Source organism: Narcine bancroftii, chromosome 6 (assembly GCF_036971445.1).
Source record: "Narcine bancroftii isolate sNarBan1 chromosome 6, sNarBan1.hap1, whole genome shotgun sequence".
Taxonomy (NCBI): domain Eukaryota; kingdom Metazoa; phylum Chordata; class Chondrichthyes; order Torpediniformes; family Narcinidae; genus Narcine; species Narcine bancroftii.
Genome location: NC_091474.1, coordinates 213,193,400 through 213,201,610, shown reverse-complemented (window position 1 = coordinate 213,201,610; position 8,211 = coordinate 213,193,400). Strand labels below are relative to the sequence as shown.

Below are 8,211 nucleotides of genomic sequence, written 5' to 3'. Positions count from 1 at the left end.
TTTGTCAATTGCAGACCACAATCTAATCATGTCAATCTTCTGACAACCCAACCTAAAAAGAAGCCAGATTCTTGGTGAGAATTTCCTTTCCACTCACCAATTCTCCCGAACTAAGTAATATTTCCATTCCTCATCTTACTGAACTACTCCTGTGCCTTCATTATAATGGATCGGTGTGATAGTGCGGATTCTATCACCAATGTGTATATGTATACATTGTAGTATAGGATGGTGGTGATTGGCTGAGAGTGTAGCCACGCCTACTGCAGGTCTTAAAGGGTTGCTCCTAGCCAGACGCAGATCATTCTGGACTGGTCGAACTACATGTGATACGCTCCAGTCTTCTAGTTAATAAAAGCCTTGAATTGGATCAACAAGCCTTTGTTTCTTTCGACGTGCATTACAATAGGTAATCGTTAATCCTCTGACAATTTTACTTCCTTCTAGTCCATATCTATTCTCTTTGCCTCTGATGTGATAGGAACCTTTCATTCTCCCAAAGCTTTTTCTTTTCTTTTGACCTTCCCTTCAAGGTAATTTCAGTCCTAAATAACTGAACTGAAAGCCAAAATCCACAGATCTATATCCTCAGACTGGAGCTTTCCCTTGTTGCAAAATCCCCAGCTGTAATTGCAGCTTCCACAGCATGTTTGTCCTCACTCTGAGATTCCTTGTCACTAACCAGTAATAATGATTATTGCTCTCCCTCCTTTCTTGTCTTATTCAATCCCTCATTATCAGATTTTAGATTTATTGTCAGGTACATACATGACACCACATACAACTGTGAGATTCTTTTTTCTGCAGGTAAGGCGATTCAGAGGGACCAAGAGGATGAAGATGAAGTCAAAGAGAAGGAAGAAAAAGCTTATGAAGAATTGGAGGGAGCAGGAGATCTACCGGGACCAATGCCTGAAGAGGGCGCACAAAATCAGTGAACCTGTGCGGACTTGAAAGGCCAACATGGCCTGTTTCCGCTCCGTAAATGGTTATATGGTTATGGTTATAACGAATGTAATACAGAGCAATGTGCAATACAGAGAGAATTTTAAAAATCAATAAATTGCACAAGAGTCCTCAAATGAGCCCATGATTGAGTTTGTCCATTTACTACACTCAGCAAAATAATAATGCCTTCCCACTATTGGCTTGTTTAAATTTTCCATCAAATCCACTCCCAATGCTTTCTTTTCCATCAAATCTCTCATCAATTCAAGTTCCTAATTTTGTTACTGAACATCTGCCGATAGAATGAGGGCATCTGAGATCCAAAAAGACCCTGATTATCCCTTGCCTGATTCAATTCAATTGCCATATATTACCATTTTACCCAAGTTACAGCTTCTCTTGTGTTCACATTGAGTCATGTCAAATTGTTTTCTTTTGCACCCTCTGACCTTCAATTCCCACACAACAGAGTTACAACGGATCTCCAGTAACACCGATCTGTCTCTGATTCTAATTCTGGAAAATACAACCTTAAGGATGCACTTTCCTCTACATTAAAACATCTCCTTATGTTTCTCTGCCTTTCACCTCCTTCTCCAAATTCTGCAAATTGCACCCACATATGTTAAATTTGCATAAATTATCTCTCAGAATGACTGGTCAATAAAGTAAAAAGAGTAACCATATATAATTCTCTACTAAACTAACCCATGATGGGAACAGTTGATGGGTCAGATGTTGGTACATAAGAAATAGGATCAGGAGTAGGCCATCGAGAACCATAGAACAATGGAACGTTACAGCACAGAAAACAGGCCCACCTGCCCTTCTTATATGAGTCAAATTAATATTCTGTCTAATCCCACTGACCTGCACCTCCCTTTGAGCCTGCTTCATCATTATTAAGATCATGGCTGATCTGGCCATAGACACAGCTCCACTTACACACCTGCCTTATCCCCATAATTCTTAAATCGTCTACTATGTAAATATCTGTCTGTGTTTTTAAATATATTTAATGAGGCAGCCTCTACTGCTTCCTTGCGCAGAGAGACGAGGATCTAAAGTGCCATCTAGTAGTCTGTACAAACCTTTGGACTTGCTCAGTGGCATGGATATGGTTGAAGCTGGGAGATAACAGTCAGCTCCCTCCCTTTCAGTGAAGAATCACCTGGCTGTAAATTCAACCTCATAGTTATGTTTCTGAGAAGGGACATTCTAGCTCTACTTTAAGGCTTATACATTTTAAACACATTTAGTTGAGGAGTTATTAACTCATTATTAGTGGGTGTCCTTTTCCAACAAATCAGCAATTTCTTTTCACATATTTCACAATCTTCACAAATGGGACAAAGAGATCTAATAAAGTCCTCAGGTTCAGAGACAGGAGACATGAGAGACCAAGTTTGATCTGACAAGAAGGAATTAATGGCTGCTGAATCGAATGGAAATTTCAATTATTTGCAGCAATTGTCAACATGGATTACTAAGGGTATTTGCATGTTTACTCTTTATGAACTTTATTAGCCAGTCACTGAGAGATAATGAATGCAACTTCAACAGTCCACAGCAACACAAGTGCAGGCAACAGAGAATTTGCATAAGGCACTAAAAGAGACAAACATTCAGGCAACTTCGTGCTCCATTGCATTCCAAGGCATGTAGGTTAACTGAAACTTCAATGTAAGAATTTCAGAATTGTGAAATTTGGCTGCACCTTTTCTTTTTTAATAGATGACTTAATCAGGAAAAAGATCATCTTGCAGTGTACCTTCCCCTCTCCTGTCCTTCAACACTTATTCAGAATTTGGGAGTTAGTGAATGCATATCAGCAGGAATTGTTATTTTTGGTGACACTGGTGTTACATGTGATCAAATCAGGTTCAGTGGATTCACAGATAAATTAGTCCAGACACAGGCTAAACAAACAAAGGATGATCTTTATTGCACATACGGGAAAACTGTTATGAGGAAAGCACTAAACAACACTTGGTACTTTGAACAATGTGAGCAGTCACATTGGATACAGAGGTCTCTGATGCCAGTGGCCGATTACACTCTCTCTCACACACGTTCAGTAAAATTTACTAATTAGTACATTTTTACTATACGGGGACTTCAACACCTACTCCTGGTTCCCTGTTCTAAAGGAGTATGACTCAATGTTAAGTATTCCCACACAAAACTACTGTCCCACTCTTAGCGTAGTGCACTGACCAACGACTCATAGTCAGGACCAAAGGGAATCAATTGCTGCATATGGTGGGCTTTTAAAGTGCAATAAGCTGGGGAGTCCATCCGAGGTAATCACTAAGTCATTTACAGTGGACAATGGTCAGGTGTGCACTAATGATTGAGCAGAGTCCAACTTTGATTAGCAAGTGATGCAACGACTGACTAGGTTCCAGACAGAAAGGTTACGTGATCCTCCACAATCCACACTACAACTGGCTAGAAGGGACACAAATGCATCCCTAAAGGTAGTATCTCATTGGTGGAGACGTCGCCGCGACTGATCAGTCGCGGCAACTCAGGCAACCAAAACACGGCTTGTGTTCTCATCAAGGCGACGCCAGGGCGATGTCTCCATCAGTCGCGACGACTAATGGCGACCTCTCCGCGGCGTTGCCGCGACCTCTCCTCAGTCTCCTTGGTCTCCAGCAGGTCGTGGCGATGTCGCGGAGAGGTTCCGGAGACGTTGCAGAGAGGTCGTGGAGACGTCTCCCAGTCGCGGACAACATTAGTTGCTGTGACTAATGGAGGCCTGCTGGAGACTGGAAGAAGTCTCCAGAAAAATTGAACATGTTCGATGTTCTGGCGACTCCCCGGAGACCCGGTTAGTCTCCCGGAGACGTGGCAGAGACTCGAGTCGCCAGCAGGTCTCTACCTAGTTTCCAGGCCAGTGAGATAGGCCCTTAACATCCAATGATACAAAGTACTACCAAATAGTCAAAGGTAAAAAGACCAAGGTGTCAGTGCTGCAATCAATAACAAAAATCAATAATACCACTAAAACTAGCATTCAAGATGAGTCATTTCTTTTAATCTTTCCTGAGATCTTTGAGTGCAATCCTCTAAGTGCAGAGGCAACATTAGTTCAGGAGTCCAATAGCATAGATGGTGCCCACACTTGACAATATTATTCACATACTCCAACTCTGGATTTAGGACAGGGTCAAATGTTTGAATGTACAGGCATTTGGATGCTCCATCCCAGATCTTTGCTAAAAGGTTTTCCACAGGAAACTCTACTCCAACTATTTTTTTATATCTGATCATTTCCAGGATCTGGGCATCACCAGCAAGGCCATGATCTATTGCCTAGCCTTAATTGCCCTTGAGAAGGTCGTGTGGAGCTGTCTTCTACAATCAATGCAAACTTTCCTGCAAAGTTACCCCTGCACTGTTATGTGTTATTACTAGAACATATGATAGAAACACAATGTCAGTTTGTAAATAATCATTAGTGCAGTTACTGAAGCTCCGTGCCTGTATTGCCAATATCTCACAGAACACTGAAAGTGATTTTCTGCAATTACTTTTCCTGACCACTAAGCACACTGAGAATAAATATTGGAACCATTTCTCATGGAGCTCTGGAATTAGCCAATAATTATAATCACTGCTTGAAATGATATTCCTTGCATCTCAAAGTCAGAAGTAGTGATGTACACTGATAATTCCAGGAAGTGACTCACCTTCTCCTTCACCAAAGCCTTTCTGCCATCTCTAAGATCTCTACACAAAGCCCTGGAACATCTGGAAAGTAAGGATGTATTCATCAGGATGCTCTTTATTGACCACAATTCGGCGTTTAACACCATCATCCCCTCAAAATTGATCAGCAAACTCCAAGACCTGGGACTCAACACCCCACTGTCTAATTGGATCATGGATTTACTCACTTCCAGACTACAATCAATGGGATTGGTAAGAACATTTCCACAATCTCCATCAGTACCAGAGCACTACAGGACTGCACAGTTAGCCTCCTGCTCTTCTCACTTTACACCTACAACTGTGTGGTCCATTACGACAATAACACCATCTATAAATTCGCCAATGATACCACTGCAGTGGGTTGTATAAAGAAAGGAAAGGAGTCAGCACACAGGAGAGAGAATGAAAACTTGGCTGAATGGTGCATCAACAACAATCTTGCACTCAATGTCACCAAAACTAAGGAGCTGACAGTTGACTTCAGGAAGGGAAAGCTAGAGGTATACAATCCAGTGATCATTGGGAGATCAGAGGTGGAAAGGATGAGAAGTTCTTGGAAGTCACATTCTTGGAGGATTTTTCCTGAACCAAGCACACTAAAGGCGTCGTGAAGAAAGCACATCAGTACCTTGTGTTGGGAAGAGTATCCGTTTCCATGGGGTCATAGAGAGACAAGTCTGGACACAAGTTTTACAATCACATGTAGCTTTAATTAATTTGGACTCCGACAATAGTGAACTTATACTTGACATACTTGAGTACACACACTACAAACAGGGACTCTTACACATAAAAAGTTCTCTGTACCAACAGAGATGCGGCTACAACGTCTCAGCTTCAGTTTAGTGCACACCTCACCCGACACTTCCAGCGACGTCCACAGTAGAGTGTCCACCTGGTGTGGAGAACTTTAATGATTTTTTAAAATTCTCTCTGTGCTGCACAGTCAGTTTGTTTACAGTTCTTTATTTGTTTACATGTGCTGTATTATCCATGTACAGTGGTAATTCTGCCTGGCCCACAGGAAAAAGAATCTCCGGGTTGTATGTGATGTCATGTAGGTATTCTGATAATAAATCTGGAAAAATCTAGTCTGCTTACTTAGATGACAGCAACTCCAAATATACTCAAGAAATCAATGACAGAGCAAAGCAGCCCTTTTGAGTGATCCTTCATCCTTCTCCTCTGTCTCTTGTGCATGTCAATTGCAAATTTCAATCCACAGAATGCATTGCAATTCTTCCAAGCACTCCTGAATGTGACAACCTCTACACCGGAGAAGCACAAAAGCAACAAAAAAGTAGAAACATCAGAACTCTCAAGTTTTCCTCACAATATTCTGACATGGAAAAAAACATATCCATGTTTCCACTGTCAGCAGAATTAAAACTTGGAACTCCCCCTGGGATGTGCCACCAAAAAGACTGCAGCAATTTAAGGTCCCAGCATATTTTGAAGGGCACTTAAGTCCTGACAAAAATCCTGGGCTTGCTAGTAACACCCATTTCCCGTAAATATGTAAACATTATACCACTAAACTTGGAACTGTGGTGCTAACCGAGCAGGGACAGCTACAGAACAGCAAAATGTTGTGCTTTAAGGCACAGTTAGTGTCGCAGCATGGTGGCTTAGTAGTTAGTACAACGCTGTTACAGCATCACCAGCCTGGCTTCTAATCCGATGCTGTCTGTGAGTTTGTACGCTCTCTCATGACAACGTGGGTTTCCTCTGGATGCTCCAGTTTTCTCCCACCCTCCAAAACGTATGGTTCCTTGGCTGTAATTGAGTGGCATGGGCTCGTGGTCTTAAAGGGCCTGTGTTGTATATCTAAACTTTTTTAAAATTAAAATCTTAACCTTACAGTTTTAAAAAAATATATTTTCAGAGACTCATGATCAACCCACAGTTTATTTGAAAAACTTAGTGTGAGGGCACAATCTATTGATGAGTTGCCAAAAATATTATGTCATGAACAAACTTCTTTAAAAATGTGGCTGCGTCGTTATTATTCCACAAGGTCACTCTAAGAAGGTCTTTTAACTTCTAAGTAGTGTTCCAGGATTATTCTCTAGCACCAAAATAATTGGCACTGAAGTCCTTGTCCTTGGCCAGATTCTTTGCAGATCTGTTCTTGTCCTACCACACAAACACCAGGATGGTACTGTTTATCATTCTTTTCCAGAGCAGACATTTTACCTTTCATGGTTTAAAGTACTGCTGCTGTGTCATGTGGTACAAGCCTGGCATTCCAGTGAAATACCTAAATGAGATGATATCAAATCCCCGTTCAAAATGCACTGGGGGTATAGGTTAATTGGGTGTAAATTGGGCATCATGGACTCGTGGGCCGAATGGCCTGTTACCATGTTGTATATCTAAATTAAAAATTAAATAAATTAAATCAACTTACTAGATCTTTCCATTTCAAAATCACAACATCATTACTGTCCATGGCTATTACTTATCAAACTGTGTTGTTTAGAGCACCTTCTAATTGTCCTCTTTATCCTCGCCAGCCCCTCTAATTGAAAAACGAACATACCAAATAACAAACCATTTGTAGCAGAGGAGCCTGCTCCACTGAGTTTACCACATGCTTCATCCCTACTGTGAGGCAAATGTGGGCAGCATTCGGGAGAGTCTTGACCAACTGTCAGCATGTAATGAGTTCTCAGTCTGACTTAATGTTGTTTTCATTTCTGCATGCAGCTTCCCAACAATGCTTGCAAGCCTGATTTAATTACTTTTTCCTCTTGGTAATGGTGGGCCAAGGGCAGGACCCCAAATGCTGCCAATGTTTATGTGTTTGTTTGTTGAGCACCCTGGACAAAGGGGGATTGTGGGCAGCCTGCTGCCTGCTGACTGGCTGAGGAACGCCATCTCAAGTGGCTTTGGAACAAACTAAACAAAACCTGTTGATGTGGAGTGACAGAGTTTCCTTTGTGTCAGCTATCAAGATGCTTTTAAAAAAGTATTTGATGACAAATTGCATGCTGTTGATTTTCTTCTGTAAATAACTACTCATCAACTTAATCCGACTAATCTCTCCTTTGTAGGGGCCAACACCACACCTAGAAGCATGATCCTATAACAGGTTGAGGTTCAGATGCAAACTATTTTGCCAGTAGCCACTACTACATCAAAATAGCAGTTCACATTGAATTAAATACAGAAGCGTAAATAGAAATTAAACTAGATCCACATTAGCTTGAAAAAAACAAGATTTCAAATAAAAAGCAAGCCATGCTGAAATATGTGCATTACGTGAATGTGGCAACATGGGGCATGAGCAGATATTAAGTGGAAGAACTTGACAGGGGCAAAAGCAGATAATTGATGGTAATACAAGTGAAAACTGTCATGACAGCTACAATAAAAGTGCATTGACAGCTTGCACACATCACATGGAATGTGAGGTTAGAAATTCTTCATGCATTGTTTAATGCATTTTGAGGTAAATTGGTAGGCTATTGCCTCATCACAGCTGTTCAGATTACTAAACTATCGCATGGCAGATAGTATTATGTACTTGATCCTGGCTGA

General features: G+C 41.2%; 1 long non-coding RNA gene across 1 annotated transcript; it reads left to right on the top strand.

Moving 5' to 3' along the window:
* Positions 1–307: 307 nt before the first annotated feature.
* LOC138735517 (uncharacterized) lies at positions 308–1,085 on the top strand. The gene is made up of 2 exons (XR_011339730.1): positions 308–409; positions 808–1,085. It is a non-coding gene; the product is annotated as an uncharacterized lncRNA (long non-coding RNA).
* Positions 1,086–8,211: the final 7,126 nt, after the last annotated feature.